We start from the raw sequence: 19,240 nt of genomic DNA on the forward strand, positions 1-19,240 counted from the left end.
CAAGGTGCTTTTCCTTTATTAGTACAACTAGGGATATACATATGCCTGTAATCCTAGCAGCCTGGGAGGCAGAGGTTGTTGGATCGAATCAAACTGTGGTGATAGAGCACACTTCAAGGAAAAGGGGAGAAGAAGTAATTCCCCAAGGGAACAATTTTAAGAAACTATTCCAGCCAAACACCCACCTGATAGAAGGCAGCCATTGACCATCATCTTCAGAACCTTTTTCCCCTAACCCCATATAACACCAGAGGAAACAATTTGAAAGTTAATTATATCCCCCAGTAAAAAGGAAGATAAAAGCAGTCAACATTATAAACTCAGAGTTCCAGGTCTACTCACAAGTTGTATGTACCCTCCCTCCTGCAAGTATACCTTATTTTGTGCACTGGCAGTCAACTTCATAGCATTTTGGTAACAAACAACTCCCAACAACACTCTTAAAACAATAATGAAACAGCAGCATATACATCAGACCAATACCCCAACGTGTTCAAACAATATCCTCTGAACACTTAACTCAGATATGATGGCTTGTGAATGTCCAACACGAATCCACTCCTCTTTACTCCATTTACTTTTGCCAAAGTGCTGACAATTTCATTACAGAACAATCACTTCCGTGGCTATATCTGTATTTATCATGCAGCTCCAAGTTTAATAGTGTAGCGATTATGCCGCACTACACAGCTCATACATAATTGTACAGTCACATGAGTGGCTGAGAGCTGAGTATTGTGTTGTGCATGGAAGGGAAAGTGACTGACTCCATCGGGCATGTGGTGTTATTCAACATTTTTTCATGGCCCCTAGAGGTGCTAAAGAGCAATCCTAAAGTGAGGTATAGGTTATTATTGCACATTATCTTTTCATTGTCCCAGTCATACCTAAATAACATCCTATAATGCCACGAATTTACACGCAACTATACAGAGCATTCTAATCTTCCAACATACTACTGTGCATTCTTTGACAGCAACAATAGGCACTGATACAAACGTGATATATTCCTCTGTACTATGGCCTGTGAAGTGGCCATGGCTTCCAAAGGCACAGAGTGCAGAAGTTCCCCCAGATGTTATTGTAAAGAAAGAAGAATATTTTTGTCCATATCATAGAGACCACCAGTAGAGCCTACTGAGGACATATTATGAATGACCACAGTATAAGCTGTGTACCTGTTAATATGTTGCTGGGACAGTGAATACTGCAGCTGCACTCACCTTTTCTGTCAAACACTACAGGCATCACTACACTAACCTCAAGAGGTGCCAACTTAACCTTCTGCACCAACGGGAAAAAGAGGCCAGGAAAGAGAGAAAGTGAAAGCTTGTGAGTTCTTAGTATTCATGAAAGATGCATTTTGGTGTAATGATATGTATAACCGACAGGGACTTTCAGGACATATTCTTTATGTACATTTTCTTTATGCCTTTTTTTCCAGAACTTAAGCAGACTGAGGAAAATTGGCACCTCTTTCAAAGGTGTATGGGCTGTCTAGGGAAATGCTATGGTAAGTATATAACTATATTTCTATAGCCACATATAGATGCTATAGCAACAGATTTTTATACTTTATGGCACGTTGTGGCTCCCTGTGATACACCTCTGACACAACTGCATTGTCTATGGAAGCAAAGGTGCTGCCTACAAACCTGACCAGTGGGAAGTACCCATATTATCAAGGTAAGGATTACAGCCTGTCACTATTTGACCTTACAGCATGTCAGGTGTCATTGTCCACATTATACCTGTGTATTTGCGCTCCTGTACATCTTGTCATAGCCCTTATTGTCCTATGTGACATGATAGTCACATTTCCACATATTCTGCATTCCTTGCTAAATACAAGGCCCATGACGGTGCCACTTGTGTATGACATGTTCGGTGCATGATAGTGTCTAAGCTTCCTGAATTCTCTATCTTGTATTACTGTCTGGTATATATCATAGTTCTTGTCTGACATATGTTGAAAGCTGCCCATGATTAGTAGACTAGATTTACCAACCTTGTACTGATAAGGTCAACATGTTGTCTTAAAATTTGGTACAGTTGGTCATGTCCACCATGCACTTCCTTGTCCCTTTGCATAACTCATAACAGTAAGAGTGCCCCCACACCTTCTATGTCCCTTGCTGCTCCCGGTGCTCCACCTGCATTGTCCTCCCATATATATATATACCAGATGCATGGGAAACGCCTATGTCCTAATGCTTCTTGTGCCCCATATCCTGCACTTTCATCTAATCTATAATCTGCCTATTCATACACACCATCCAAATTGCCACTGCATTCCTAATCAAAGGTTTGTATTTCTGTTTTTACTTTAATGGTTGATTGTCACACATTGACCAGATACTAACTTCTTAACCTGCTGAACTTCACTCATTCTCCCTATCTTTCCACTCTGTATTTCCATTTAGGTTGATATTTTTATGCAGCATCAGGTACAGCTGTATTTGTAATGTGGCAGTGGTCACCATATTGGTAATTTCCATTGACATTCCCTGCTGTTTCTCCATCTGCCTCCATGGATGCATTTCTGTGAAGTGACATTGGTCATCTAGCAGGAGGTGACCTGGAAGAATCCATTGTTGTCTCCAGTGGTCTGCAATAATGGGGAGGTGTTGTTGCCCTCTGAGGAATGCAAAGACTGGATCCTCAGATGTTACTTGGTAGGAGCTGGAGGAGGTGGTGATGATTGTGATGGACCACTGGTGACTTAGTATTTGCAATAGCTGCCTGGAAAATATCCATGTGAAACTGGCAGAGTTGTACCACTGTCTGACACTGCCTAGAGTACTAAGAGATACACAGCCTAACAGAGAGGGCAGTTTTGGGGACTATCCTCTATCTGCATGCTACCATGGGCAGTGTAAAATGTCACACCACCAAATACCACATCATGCTATTCCACTTCCATGTGTTTCTTACCATATGTCCTTCTTCTATGTGTCTGTCTGACAGGCTGTCTGTGTCTCTCCTATGTGTCTGCATGTTGTGGCAGCACCTCCCCTAGTGGCATTTTTATGAGTTCTGTGTGTGTTTATCTGACCCAGCTCCCAATACATATATCCTCCTTTCTACTCACACTTTCCCATAACTTCATTCTATCTCTGCTCAAACATGGAAACCTGTCCCACAAAATAAATAAGTAAATAAATTATAATAGATATATCTTCCCCAGCCCATTCTCCTCATTCCTTCCCTGTGTCCTGTGTTTGCACTTCCACCTTTCTGACTGTTCTATACATGCATCTCCTCACCATTTATGAGAAATAAATTGGCAGGAACTTTGCTGGGAGGCCCTTGTTATGGTTTTCAGTAGTAGCCATAGTAGCATGACTATAGGCATATGGACTCACACAGGTGTGAGTATGCTACATGCACACCAGTGAGATTCATGGATACAGGTGTGAGTATGCTAAGTGCCGAATAGTATGATTCATGGATGCAGGTAAGAGTATATTACATGCTCACTAGTGAGATTCATGGACACAGGTGTGATTATACTAAATTTTGAATAGTAAGATTCATGAATATAGGTGTGAGTATGCTACATGCACACTAGTGAGACTCTTAACCGGTGGTAGTATATTATATGCTCACTAGTGAGATTCATGGATATAGGTGTAATTATGCTACATGCTCACTAATGAGATTCATGAATACAGGTATGAGTATGTTACATGCACACTAATGAGATTCATGGATACAGGTGTGAGTATGCTAAGTGCCGAATAGTATGATTCATGGATACAGGTAAGAGTATATTACATGCTCACTAGTGAGATTCATGGATACAGGTGTGATTATAATAAATGCTGAATAATAAGATTCATGGATACAGGTGTGAGTATGCTAAGTGCCGAATAGTATGATTCATGGATACAGGTAAGAGTATATTACATGCTCACTAGTGAGATTCATGGATACATGTTTGATTATAATAAATGATGAATAGTAAGATTCATGGATATAAGTGTGAGTATGTTACATGCACACTAGTGAAATTCATGGATACAGGTGTGAGTATGCTACATGCACAGTAGCGGGACTCATGGATACAGATAGATGTAGATTACATGCTCACCGGTGAGATTCATGGATACATGTGGGAGTATGCTGTGTTGAATAGTAAGATTCATGGATACAGGTCATAGTAAGCTACATGCACACTAGTGAGATTCGTGGATACAGATGGGAGTATATTACATGCTCACTAGTGAGATTCATGGGTACAGGTCACAGTAAGCTTCATGCTCACTAGTGAGATTCCTGGATAATATGACTGCAGTTGAAGTATACTCCTCTATTTGCTGGCAATCCATTTTTTTTGCCAAATAATTTCTTAATTATTTACTCATTGTCATGCGATTTGCCTCCTGCTACATTGCTAATTAGTTTTAGGCCATGTTGCGCACCTTTGACTATAAGAGTTATCCATAATGCTACCACAAAGACTACATTTCTGAATCACATGGTTAATCTACATATAATATCTTGATTTTTATGACTAATAAAGAGGACTCAATGAAAGCATGACTATGTACAATTCATTTATTTGTAAACATGGTCAGTTTTTAATTCAGCATGCAAAAATTCTTAGCGTTCACTTATGATTTTATTCAGATGGAACAGTTAAAGTCACAATTTACAGTTACTTATCATCTGTAAAATACTCATAAATTCATTTTAATTAAGGCTAAAGAAAAGACATTTATTTAACTTAAGCTTAAAGAAAATACCATATCTCACCTCTCAAATGAATCAATGTCAAATATCAAAATTTATTTGAAAATGGCATTCCCTGTTTATTCTTACTGAAATAATAATAATAATAATAATAATAATAATAATAATAATAATAATAATTATTATTATTATGCCAGTTACAACTAAAATGTTTTATATCCTCCATGCCTCATCAACAGAAGTTCCATCAGACATTAGGGACCTAAACAAGTTGGTTCTTTGATTTTTCTGACACTAAATATAACTAAGGCTTAGTTTATAGGACCATAGTAGGCATGCTGAATAAGGAGAGATAAACAAATCGGATATCATCTTCTATACAGAAGTAGCTTTATTAAAACAAAATTTCCAATAGGTTGAAATTATAGCTCATGAAAAATACAAATGCTCATTGAATGCGATAGATACTTTAGTCAGAAAACCACATTGAATCAGAGATGTACTATAATTCTTGCAAGTTAGTGATACAGATCTTTGCTTCTACTAGTTTTAATTCTCTGTATATTAATGCTGTGGGAGTGAAAAGGAAATTAAACCAGGAAAATGCATCTCTGTGCACATTTGAGCACTCTGTTTATGTGGCGCGCACACAGGCTTAAATAGGGAGGCAATGGGAAGGGAAAACAGCAGTAGAAAGGTAATCAAGGAAAACTAGCTTAGCTGACAGGTGAAATGCATCAGAATCAGCCAATTACACAGGCAGCAGACCAGCCCAACCCAGCACACCACTATAAACTATGCAAACACCTCTCCCCCTTGCTTTTCCCAAAACCTCTGCACCACCGGTGTATACAGATGGGAAAATTTTACAAAACAAAAGCAAGAAAAAAAATGTTAGGGGCTGCTTTTGCTATCATAAACCACCATGTGCAAGAGGCTGAGGGTGGTGAGGATGTGAATGCTGCTAAGCAACCCACAGTGAGGAGACGGAGAAGAGTGTACAGACCCAGGGTAACCTACCAAGGGCTACATGAGCTGGAGATTGTGGAGTACTATAGGGTGGACAGGGACCTCCTACAGCAAATTGTTGAGCTGTGCCGGCCATGCCTGACACACAGAACTAACAGAGGGGAACCCATCCAAGTAGATACCAAGGTATGTGTAGGCCTAAGAATACTAGGTACAGGTACCTTCAAAAGGCCAACTGGGGATATGATGGGGATTTCACAGGCATCAGCATCCAGGGTACTCCACCAGTTCCTGGATGCCATGTCAGCACATGTCGGTGAGCATGTATATTTCCCCATCACCCGTGAGGCGTTGGCCAGCAATATGCTTCTCTTCCACCAAATAGCAGAATACCCTGAGGTAGTGGGTGCAATAGACTGCACACACATATGCATCAAAGCACCACCCGCTGAGCGGGGTAGGGTCTGCAACAACCGCAAGGGCTTCCCCTCCATCAACTGCCAGGTTGTGTGTGATACCCAGGGCATAATAATGAATGTGTGTGCTGGCTGCCTGGAAGTTACAACGATTCCCACATCTGGCATCTGATGCAGCTGTACCAGACATTTGCCAATGGGGACATCCCACACTGTCACCTAGTGGGGGATGCTGGATATGCACTGGAGCCATGGCTGATGACACCCATCAGAAATGCACACACACACACCCAAACAAGAATTCCATAATGAGGCACACGTACAAACAGGAATTATAATAGAGCATGTGTTTGGGATGCTCAAGTCATGGTTCCTGTGCCTGGACACATCCGGTGGAGCCTTGCAGTATTCACCAACTACATGTAGCCACATTGTCCTTGTATGTGCCATGCTACACAATATGACCCTGCAGAAACAGCTGCAGCAGGAACAGCATGGGGCAGGGCCAAACAGCCCCCCACCAGTGCAAAGGCCTGCATAGGCACAGAGTCACCCAGAGGAGGAACAACCTGAGCCTGCCCCAGTAGGCAGAAGGAGGTGTGCCCAGTATGCCCTGGTCTTGGCAAAGAAGCAACTCATAGCACATGCACTGACACAGTAGGGACCCAAGGAATGACACCTCCCTCCGACTCACACATGCAGTAAAAGAGATGCCAAACATGACACTATCTGTGCTCAACCATGTATAGGGAGTATACTATGTGCATCTGACATAGGCAGCCCTGCAGCACCACCCTCAATACTGGGACACCCACAAGGTAAGTGACTCACACATGCCAGTTTGGGGGGGCACATACCCAACAACAGTCACAGCCAGCAGGATAGGTGTAGACAAACACAAACATATGCTGTACTATGGCCTCTGAATGAGCCCTATGGGTAACCTCTACCCCAGGCCTACACAGACAGGCTACAGCAGGCCAACCAGTTGGATGTAAGTTGTGAAGGCTAGGAAGTCAGAAACTAATAAGTAGGTAGTTAATGCTATGATCTGTAGTACACTGGTATGCCTCTAACCAGCACAGACTGAAATGGTGTACCCAATATACCAGTACAGTCCTAGCAAATGTGTAAAAGTGTAAGGTGTGCCCACCATCCTACCTACACTTATAGTAACAGTCAGGTGTGCCCCCCCCACCCCTGTTTAGAAATGTAGAAACAGTCAGGTGCCCCCCCCCGCTATGCAGAAATGTAGCAACAGTCAATGCCAAATGACCAATGTATACCCATCAGATACAGCTTGCTTCTTGTCGGTGTAGAACACAAAGGTCAGCACTGCAATACAAACTACCTGGACTTGATCTGCGCATACAATATAGATGGCCATACTGGGCATGCTCACACACTTAAACACATGAAGGCCATGTCAGCAAACACCAGTAGACCAGACATATCTGGCAGTTGCAGTTCTTAGTGCAGACACATGTCAGTATGCACCACTCCTGACTTCCACACACAGTGGATAGGAATACAGACATATATGTAAGTAAAACACACTATAATAAGCCAAAGGTAGACGGACATAGATGTGTTGAAGAGGGTGACCATGACAAGGAGCCATCTGGGCCTCTCCCACCCAGCACACAGCCAAAGGGCCCCAAACACAAGGTGTGCAGGTGTCACTCACTGCAGATACTAGCCACCGGTATCTGTTAGCATTATGGCATGTTGCATGTGCCAGCTGTGCAACATGACTGTACAAGGAAGTAGTCACCTAGTAGCTGTATACACGTACCTGTGGCATATGACCCCATGTGTGCCCGCATGCGGCATGTCAACCACTACATGAATGGGTTAAGGCCCATGCACACACCACCCTCCCCATAGCAGTATCATGACAAGCCTGCTGAGGTCATCCAATGTGAAATACACCTTTGGAAGAGCTGTAGCCCAGTAATCCCCATGGTGCGTCCCATAACTGCATACTGCTTCAGTGATAAACTAGTTAGGTAGTAGTCCCAACCCCAGACTTGGCAACTATGTGAGTGTGTGTTTGTGTGCATGTCTTTTGGTCTCTGACTGTGTAGAGGGAAATGCTTTTTAGGCTACATACACTCCATACAGTTCATATACACAACTTTGGCAAGGCTACTGATGTCACTCATCTAGAAATACACCTCTGGGGAAACCATAGCCCAGTAATCTCTGTAGCACAATCTGTAACTGCATGCTGCAATAGTGTGATAAAGTAGTTAGGTAGGTGTTCTAACCCCAGAGCTGTCTTCTTTGTGGGTCTGACTGAGTAGAGAGCAATGCTTTTTAGGCCACTCACACCCCGTACAAAACATATACTTAACTTTGGCAAGACTGCTGATGTCACTCACCTAGAAATACACCTCTGGGGAAACCATAGCCCAGTAATCTCCATAGCGTAACCTGTAACTGTGTGCTTCTGTAATGTGATAAAGCAGTTAAGTAGGTGCTTTAACCCCAGACCTGGCAATTGTGTGTGTCTGACTGAGTAGAGAGCAGTGCTTTTTAGGCCACAATAGATATACTCAACTTTTGCAAGGCTGCTGATGTCACTCACCTAAAAATACACCTCTGAGGAAGTCCTAGACCACTAACCTCCGTAGCACATCCTGTAACTGTGCACTGCTGTCATGTGATAAAGTAGTTAGGTAGGTGTTCTAACCCCAGATCTAGCAACTGTGTGCTTGTGTGTGTGTCTTACTGAGTAGCAAGTAATGCCCTTTTAGGCCACTCACACCCTGTATAATTTATATACCAACTTTGGCAAGGCTGCTGATGCCACTCACTTAGAAATACACCTCTGGGGAAATCATAGCCCAGTAACTTCTGTAACATGTCCTTTAACTGCATACTGCTGTACTTTGGTAAAGTAATTAGATAGGAGTTCTAACCCCAGACTTGGCAACTGTGTGTGTGTGAATCTATGTGTCTCTGTCGGTTTATGACTGAGTGACAAACAATGCTTTTTAGGTCACACACACTCCTTAGAATTCATATACCCAACGTTGGCAAGGCTGCTGATGTCACTCACCTAGAAATACATCTCTGTGAAAGTCATAGCCAGTAATGTCTGTAGCGCATCCTGTAACTGTGTACTACTGTAGTGTGATGTAAAACTGTGGGAGGGTTCCATCACCACTCATAGCAGTTCTGGATGTTTTGCATGTGTTTCAATGTCTGTGTATGGAGCAATGCATCATAGGCTACTCACTTGCAGTACAATTCAAATGCACTACTTTGCCAAGCCTGCTGATGTCATTCATTGTGAAATACAACTTTGGGGAGAACGCTCCCTATAATCCTTGTGGTGTGACCTATAACTGCTCCATGCTGTCGTATGATGTAGATCTTGGTCAAGGGTTCTATAACCACACATAACAGTTGTGGATGTTTGGTGTGTATCACACTGTCTATGCAGGGAACCATGCATTTTAAGCTAGTCACTTGCAGTACAGGTGAAATGCCCTACTTTGGTAAACCTGCTGATGTCATTGAGTTTGAAATACACCCTTGGAGAAGGAAGTCTCTAGTAATCCCTGTGGTGTGTCCTGTAGTAGCTCCATTAGCTCCATGCTGTAGTGTGATATAGGCCTTGGTTAGGGGTTCTATTCTCACACATGACAGTTGTTAATATTTTGTGTGTGTCCCACTGCCTGTGTAGGGAGCAATGCATTTCAGGCTAGTCACTCGCAGTACAGGTGAAATGCCTTACTTTGGTAATTCTGCTGATGTCTGTCACTGTGAAATACACCTTTGGGGAAGAAGTACTCCAGTAATGTATGTGGCGTGTACTATAACTGCATAGTGCTGTAGTGTAATAAACTAGTTAGGTAGGGGGTTTAACTCACAGACATGACAGGTGTGTGTGTGTGTGTAACTCGTATCCTGTGTAGAGGTGAGTGTGTGACACCTGTGGCCAATGTGGAGGGGATTTTGCTTATTACTTTTATGGTGGCCCTACTATATATCACAATGTCAACCATACAGGGATAACAGATGTAAATTAGATGGGAGGCTGGGGTGCAAAGCCTTACCCATACATGTGACATCAAGGCCAGCCAATCCAAATTAGCAACCCCACTATTACCCAGAGCACACACTCAAACCATCTGTCATACTCACACTCATGCCTAGGCAACAGCCAATATGTGGTTAGTACACTGCATATTGGCCACTGACAGTAACTATGCAGTGAAAGCAGTGGGCTACAGAGAGCATGTCGCCCTACCCATCTGTACAATATGCACGTGCATGGAGACAGTGTCCCTCCACCATGTTCCCCAATGGACACCTGCACCACCTGTGGTGCCTTCACATGTGACTCACAATGGACATACCATGCCTGACAACATGCCCTGTATGGACAGATGACACTGACATCAGGGAATGCTGTTGGCATGCTATCAATGTAGGTGAAAAGTAAACCTGCTGCCCATTACAGGTGGGCAAGACTGGCACATCTGATGATAATCCGTGTTCACAACATGGGCCAGACACCCCAGGTACAGTTCCACATGTCACTGTACATGCATGTGGGAGGTGTGCACATCACAGACACCATCCATGTCATGGACTAAGAAACACATACATGGCATGTTGTGTACAGCATTGGCCACACACAATAGTCACCCAGCTGACAAGATGGAAGATGCAATACCCACCTGTGTGGGCAACTGCAGTAACTACAGGCCTGAGCCATAATGCAAACCATTGTCATGTGGCCTGATGCCATGGTATACCCATTGCTCACCCTTGTACAGCCTGCTGGCACAGTTGACCACCACACACTCATGTAGACATGCACCCATGCATGTCAGAACTGGCATCCTGTGTGTCATGTGTGTTGTATGATGCATATGTCGACATCCACACTCACTACAACCCCCCAGGGCATACTGAGGCATGCTGTCTGACGTCTGACATCTGCTCATACTCTTTGCCCATATGGCCTCTGTATGACCCATGTGGTGCATGTGATACCTGCACATTGATGTGTTGTAGCAATCTCACTACTGATGAGTTGCACTCCTGGCCCTGCCAAGTGTGTCAAAGTGTGTGCGTCCCTGTGTGTGTGCCTGTGTTGATGCTGGCACCTGTTCATGCAGACAGGCATGTGTATGACACCTACCATATATCTACCTTATCCCTGTTGCAGATGTCACTCACCCTCACATATATGTTCTGAGTGCTCCACATCAGGTAACCTATGTGGTGCATACAATAACTGCATTGAACTGTTATAGCACTACATAGTTGTCGGGGGGGTTGATACCCTGTGCTGGTAGGTGTGTGACACAAGCATGCTTCAGTTTTACCCTACCACCCCTCCCTGACCTGCATCTGCCTCTGTCTGCCTCCCCCACTCCCTCTCTGGTGGATATGGAGACCCACTTATGCCTTGCTTAGGCAGCAGCATGTGTATTTTATGTGATGCTCATGATCAGCTGATGGCCTCTGCACGAATTGCAGCCCTCCCCTAGCTGATTGCATGTGGAACAGCTGTAGTAGCAGTCCCATAGCCAGTTGTATGGAAACACACTCCAATGGCTAGGAACATCATGGTGGTGTTGGGCCTTTGCAGTCACTCTGAGCAGGAACTAAATTTGATGTTTGGCAGACAGCATGCCAGATGGATTGGGGTTTTATCTCTAACAACATGCACTGTGGAAAGAGGGCAACCAACAGGAGGGACATTTACCTGACCTGACTACAGACTGTAAGGGCTGCTATACTGCATTTGGAGTAATGTTGGTTTAACAGTGTTTGTCTGGATATGACTGTTGTACATGTCGCAATACCTCGCATGTCAGTTCCATGTATATTAGGAATCCCCATCTGCAGGGTCATCTGCAGACTGGGCAGTGTTGTGCCTATGGTTTCATGTGTTAGCCACAATGCTTCAATCTGTGGAATGCAGAAGGTAGTGTGAGGACTGCAGTCTGTAGATGGTGAAGGCCATGACAGTTACTGACTTCATATCCCTCATAGGACATATGTTGCAAAAAACTCTGTTACAATGAAAAATATATGAGGTTATCACAGCAACATGTCTATACTGACCCTGTGTATGTGCTGTCAGCCACACCTCTGTCAACTTTTGTACATATGGCATGCATGAAGTGGTGCATATGTACTGTACACCATAAATACTGTCTTCATATCTGAAAACAATCCAGTGATATATCAGATTGCTACACATGGCATGTACAGTAGTGGTTATATTTTATGACATAAGCTGGACATTCTGTGGATGTCTGTACAGTACTGAGGTCTGTGTAGTGGTGGTGAATGTTGGCAGTGTGTGTATTGTTAATATGTACTTCAGTCTGTGTACAAACTGTGGTAGATTTCATTTTTCTAGCTCCCCTTCTATCAGATGTTACATGCTGCCTCACTGTATGGTACCATTTTGCTGTACATTTTTGTAGGGCCATAGACAGACATGTCCCATGCCACAGACAGCCATCATAACAAACTGTGTAGCAGCCCAGTACATGTAGAGTCATTCTGTGAGTGGCACATATGAGGATGGTGTAGAACAGATAGTCCATATACTGTAATATTATGCTAGCTTACCATATGTGGCTGTGGCTGTGTTCACATTGGTTGTGGTTATGCACTTTCACACAGGTGTATCTAACCCTGTGCTGTAACGTGGCTGTCGAGCCTGCTATATATGCAGGAAAATGTGCATTCCCCCATACGAAATGTAGGCCAGTGCTGAGCCAGTCTGTTTGTAGCCTGCACATTGCATTGTTACATGCCTAGCCGCTTAGTGTACTTAACCAGTGGAATGTTATATGCAGATACTTGCCAGATGTACTACTGCTGAGCCTCCCTTAAACATCATGTATGTCAGACAGAGCAGTGGGATGCTGTACAGATGTATGTCAATATCTAGTGGGTGGTATGTGTCCATGGCACCCCTGTACCAGCAGTCATTATGTGTCAGGCCAGACAGGAGTGTGTGAATCCAACACCTATGGTGCCAAATGTATACCAACTGTTATGTGTTATACCCATCTACATGGCTTTCTACATCCATATTGTCAGGCCTGGTACACATGTGGTGCACTAAGGGATTATGTGTATACCTCTGGACTGTACAGGGTGTGTCCAAAGTTCCACATATAGTGGCCAATATCTCTGCTGCACTCCACAGGGGCATTACATGCTAGCAGCGGTACCTTACAATGATTTCCTTAGGATGTCTGTCAGTAGCCAATAGCACACATGTTATAAGCAGATGTCAGCATCCACACACATCATGTCTGTGAAGACAATCCCAATGACAGAAGCAACAGTCTAGTAATGAACCCGCTATACATATCTTGGACTATGACTTTGGGACTGTAGGGGTTGGTGTATGGCTACACTCCATGTCCAGGACGTATGGTGGAAATATATGTACATATACTTATCCAGATAGCCATGTATATATATATATAATTACACATGTGTACTACACTGAATTACCACCGTCATGGCAATCACACACTGTAAATCCCTACAGCATGTGGGCGTGGTCCCTTTAAATTTCCTGTGAGATGGACATACGTCCTGTATGTGGGCATCAGTGATACAGGCAGCAGGTAGCAATACTTCTTACAGGAGAACCTGCACACTCAGAGCAGACACATATTTGTAGGAGGATCAGGAACTACAGACAGACTGTGGGTAGAGTTGTGCAATGCTTTGCATAGTACTGGTGTTACAGGGTCTGTGTGTGTACATACTAGTGTACTTTGGAATGCAGTCTGTCTGCTTAGCTCACTACTGTCTGCCTAACCTCTTACTGGACAGAGGTATGCCTATCATGTGTTGTCTGTCCACCACACAGGTCCTGTGTCAAATATTACACTGGCAGTGTGTGTGTGTGTGCTGCATGCTATCAGTACATAGCTACATCCATGTCTATATCTAACCTCAATTCTCTGACTAAGGGTATGTTGCAGACTATCCTGTAACACCAGCACCTTGCTAAGTGTATGGCAACAGTGTTCCACATATGTGCCTGTGTTCCAGCCTCTGTCCCCCATCTACATACCAAGCTTTGCACATATGTCATGCTGTTGGGGGCTGTTCTGTAGTGGGCTTTGAATATATTACACTGCCATTGCTGCCATTAGTACACTGCTGTTGTATCCCCCACACATACAGTGAGGCTGGGGCCATATATGTGTGGGCGCCACCTACACAACACAGGTGTGCCCTTATGCACTGCAGAGGCCAGTGTATGTAACAGTGGTATATGGGCTTGTATTATTGAGTCTAGGTGAGGAGCACTATAAATGACCTAGGCTGTTACAAAATGTGGGGCTATCAGGGGTGAGCTGTCACAAGGTATGTGGATGTACAGTACCGAATACTCCACCTATACTGACATTACTTACATGACTTGGGGTACTGCAAGCCTACTGCCTCCTGCCAGACAGACTGTTCTGTGCATTATGCCTTGTATGTACCGGGTACAACCCATTTGATCACAAAATGTCTTTACCTCCTATGGAGTTTGCACAGAGTGTAGACAAAGGCTGCTGAACTACACACCTGCAGTACATACTGTTGATTGTGTGGTACCCTGTGTCCCAGTTTGTCTGCACTATTGTACATTCTGAAGGGCTTGGCCTGGACAGCAAAAGCTGTGAACCTTCCCAGACTACTGTATTAGTGTAACTGTTTCACAGTTGAAGTACTCCCTTTATATGGTTGTTAGTATTTGAACAGCTATATGCTATGGCATATAGAACTGTTATAGTATACAATTAAAGGATTCCCATTCCTGTAAACCTGTGTGTGGTGTCTTTCCTATGACCTTTCTATGGGTATATGTTGCAGACAATGATTGACAGTATGTGTCGCCCATACAGTGTCCAGTTGTTCAGGTGTTAACTGTAGGCATAGCGGCTGTTCCATATTGTGTGCATCTCCTACATATGTATCTTACTGTACATATATGTGAGTGTGTATGTGTAGTCACATGTGTATATATATATATATATATATATATATATATATATAAATATATCTGCATATATGTGTCTGAGTATCTGTATCCTGGGGACATTGATGGCTTCCACATATTACATATCCTATGGAAGACAGACTGTACTTGGTAGTGTATTGCAGAGTGCATGTGTTTGGCTGTAGGGGGATGCCTATTCATACAAAACATATAATGTGTGGGGCCTCTAAACCCCATTAACGGCGCATGTGGACATAGGTGTATTTGTTAATCTGCAATTGCTATCTACAGATGTATGGCCATATAAACCTATATAGATATATTTATCTGCTAACAGATATATAAGTATATGTGTATAGATAGTGATATATATGTATATAGAGTTAGTAAAACAACATATATATATATATATATATATATATATATATATATATATATATATATATATATATGTATATCTATACATATATTGTTATGTTGTATCTGTTAAGCTTGCAGTACAATTACACACACAGACATCTAGATGTTGGTATACATTCTCTGTACTGTTGCATGACAGGACTGGCTATTTTTCTGAAACATTGAATATCTGTGTATCTGTCATGGCTTAGTGGTACATCACTTTGTCTAGGATGAGTGGGGTCCTTGGTCTAAGCCTTGCAAGAGCTGTTTATTTTGTTGCTGGGCAAAACACAGCCCATTGGATACAGAGTGATTAAGGCACCCTAAAGCAGTTGTAAGCAGGTTTGCGTGGGTTTGCACGGAGCTAAGCACTGCCTACACAGGTTAAGCAATTTAGAAGCTAACTGAGTGCATGAAAATGTAACCAGAGGTTAGCAGTGCTTACCATCACACAAACCTGCACAAACCTGCCTTACTCACTCTGTATCCAGTGGGCTGTGTTCTGCCCAGCAACAAAATAAACAGCTCCTGCAAGGCTCGAAACCATGACACTGCACACCATACACAAAGTGATTTCCCACTAAGCCATGGCAAATATGCATAACCATGATGTTTTAACATACATATCATCCAGCCAAGGTATACAACACTACAGGGAATGTATTCCACCATGTAGATGTATTTGTGTGTGTATATATATTCATCTTTAAATGGATATAACATATCTATATGTGTAGATGTAGGTATAGAAATATGTATATGTATATATATATATATATATATATATATATATATATATATATATATATACATATATATACATACATATATATATATATATATATATATATATATATATATATATATATATATATATATATATATATATATATATATATACATATATATATATACATATGTATACATCCACATGCCCACATATATACAGCACTAGAAATGCATATATATCAACATATACATGGCTCACCATTCAAAGGGAGAAATCCATGTGTCCGAAAACTGGAAGGCTAAAAGTATGTTCTCAACATTGCACAATCTTGCAATATATGCATCAAATGTGCAATGAGCGAATGTCACTATACATTCCCTCATTGCAGATTTGGCAATTTGTTTGCAGATGGCACTATAGTGGGGGTGGGGAATATTTGCCTATATGCACTGTAGTACAAATTAGAAGTTAGTATATCACAATAGGGGGATCATGGGGGCCCAGCCACCTAGATGGGGGGGTGCAGGGGGGCATGCCCCCCGGCAATACGATATGTATTCCAACTTGCAGTTCGAGTGTCAGCGAAGGTGCCTTTAGAACTGCTGTGTTTTGAACTGTGGTGCAGTAAAAAATGATGGGTTTGTCTTTTCAGTTTGCAGAAAGGGCCATTCAAAGGAATGATTGTCTTCCTGTCAAAGTTGAACACATATATATCATTATAGGTATATATGGACATACATCTGTAGACGGAACTGAGAATATAACTACAACATATATGTCCACATGCACCATTGATGGGTTTGAGAGACCCAAACAACATACATCTGGCACGGATAGGTACCCCCCAAGCCAAACATGTCTATCCTGCGATACAATACCAACGTTATCATATCCCATAAGCAGGATACTACACAACAAGGGCAGTACATGTTAACTGTACTCCATCCCACCTGTAGGATGTCAGGCTGGCATTACTAACATATCATGCAGTAGAGTCAAGTGACGTGTCATGCTTTGGGGAACCCCCTGGGCAGGTGCAGTAAGTAGCTGGGATCCTTCATGCAATCCAATAGGCCTACACCTGACAATGGATTCACCAATGTCGGCAGGGATGACCACAAATCCACCATGTCAGCTGGAAACTACAACCCAGTAGCCTAATGGCCCTAGTCTGCAGGGACATGGAGCACATCAACAATGAACCCATGGCCAATGTCACTGGTAATCTTAATACAACGGACCCCATCAATGCTGGACTTGTCAAAGGCAGCGAATACAACCTGACCTTGGTATACTTCCTTTACCCAATCATGACAGGTGTAGATGAGGGTTAGGGGGTGCACAATGCCTATGTAGATCATAGCAGGCTTTTGTACACCGTCCCACATGTAGGAATGTGTGTAGTTGTTAAGGGATCTACCTCCTTTCACAGAATATATTTCTACCAGGACTGCTTGGCATATGCCAACATTCCACAGGTGCCATCCCATGGACATACAGTCCTTCACAGGGCAAAGATGTGTTAATGCCCTCCTCCACACTGCTGAGTTGTGCAGCACTAACAGGGCTGCTATAACTCACTGGGTGTGGCTGTTGTGGACACAACCACCATTATTGCAGTTACTGTTGTGTCTACCCCCCCCATAGCTGTCTGTAATACTGTACAGTGTATGTAGTCAGGTTTTTAGTTGTTGTTTACACCATTCACATTAGTTGAGTGCCTCACACCCCCCTAAGGGTAGGGCTATGCCACCGGCATTGGTACACACGTGTTACTTAGGTAAGGATCACAGTAGAGTGGGGAGAGGGACATACACCATGCTGTTAGCATGTTCAGTGTCATCCACATTGCAGACTGCATATATAGCACTGTGTGGTTGTGCCTATCCTGTCTTGGTGGGCTTACATGTGCAACAGATGTGTTACCTGCACGGGGGCATACCTCCATGTGTACAGTCTTGTACCTGTACTACATCCAAACCAAAGGCTCTGTGTGTTGTACCCATCCGTGGCATGTGTACTACCCACTACACTTACTGGTTTCCACTGTAGAAGGCCTGCTGACACCACTACACCCATCAGCCATGTGGCACATGGACAAACACAACACAATCAGAATAGATACTGGTGACAACAATACAACATTGTTAATTGCATCTATGATGCAACATGGCTCCACAGCTACACCTTCCAAGATATTAGCATTTCACTTCACTACTGACACCATGCTACACATCATTCCATTGCTACACAGTTGTACAGTCGCCCTGTTCATCAGCACCATGTTAGCCTGTCCCTGCATCGATGTTACGGATGTCAGGGAGTGGCACAGGTATCATCATATGCCCAGGGTGTGTTGTTGGTTTGCCAAAAGTCTAGGCTGAGCCATACATTTGAGAACATGTGTGTGTGTGTGTGTGTGTGTGTGTGTGTGTGTGTGTGTGTGTGTGTGTGTGTGTGTGTTTGTGTGTGAGGGGGCTGAGTACTGTTATTGGCCACTGGTGATGTGTGTGCAGGTATGTAGTTGCCCTAGGTTCATTGTTTATGTGTGTGTGTGTCTGCATGCACACAGTTCCTCCATCTGGCTGCCCTATACAGGGAATTGTGAGACAGCTGCAGACTGTACCTGGCAGGGTTTGCAGTTCACTGTCTCTGGCCACGGACATGGGACCTGTGCCTGGCAGGGATGCTACAGGCAGTATCAGGTACAAAGCCAGACCAAGTACTGTCCCCCAAGTTTGACAGACGTCCACTGGATCCAGGTCCCTTCTGGGACTGGCCAGGACCATGTGCCTGTGGTCTGCTATGACAATGTGTGGACAGCACCCTCCCACAGTACTGGGGCTGGTACTGCCACTATGGGAGCAGCTGTGACTGGTTGGATGTCCACGGTGACCTCCTGCAGCTGGTGTTACTGGCATATGTCCATGTGGCCATCACAACCATCCCACCCTGTCCTGATGCATGGACATGACATTGTGGATGGGATCCAATGTCTCACCCCACCGTCTATCCATGACCTTGGTGTAA

The sequence above is a fragment of the Protopterus annectens genome, chromosome 5.part1, assembly GCF_019279795.1.
Source record: "Protopterus annectens isolate FY-2018-M chromosome 5.part1, PAN1.0, whole genome shotgun sequence".
Taxonomy (NCBI): domain Eukaryota; kingdom Metazoa; phylum Chordata; order Ceratodontiformes; family Protopteridae; genus Protopterus; species Protopterus annectens.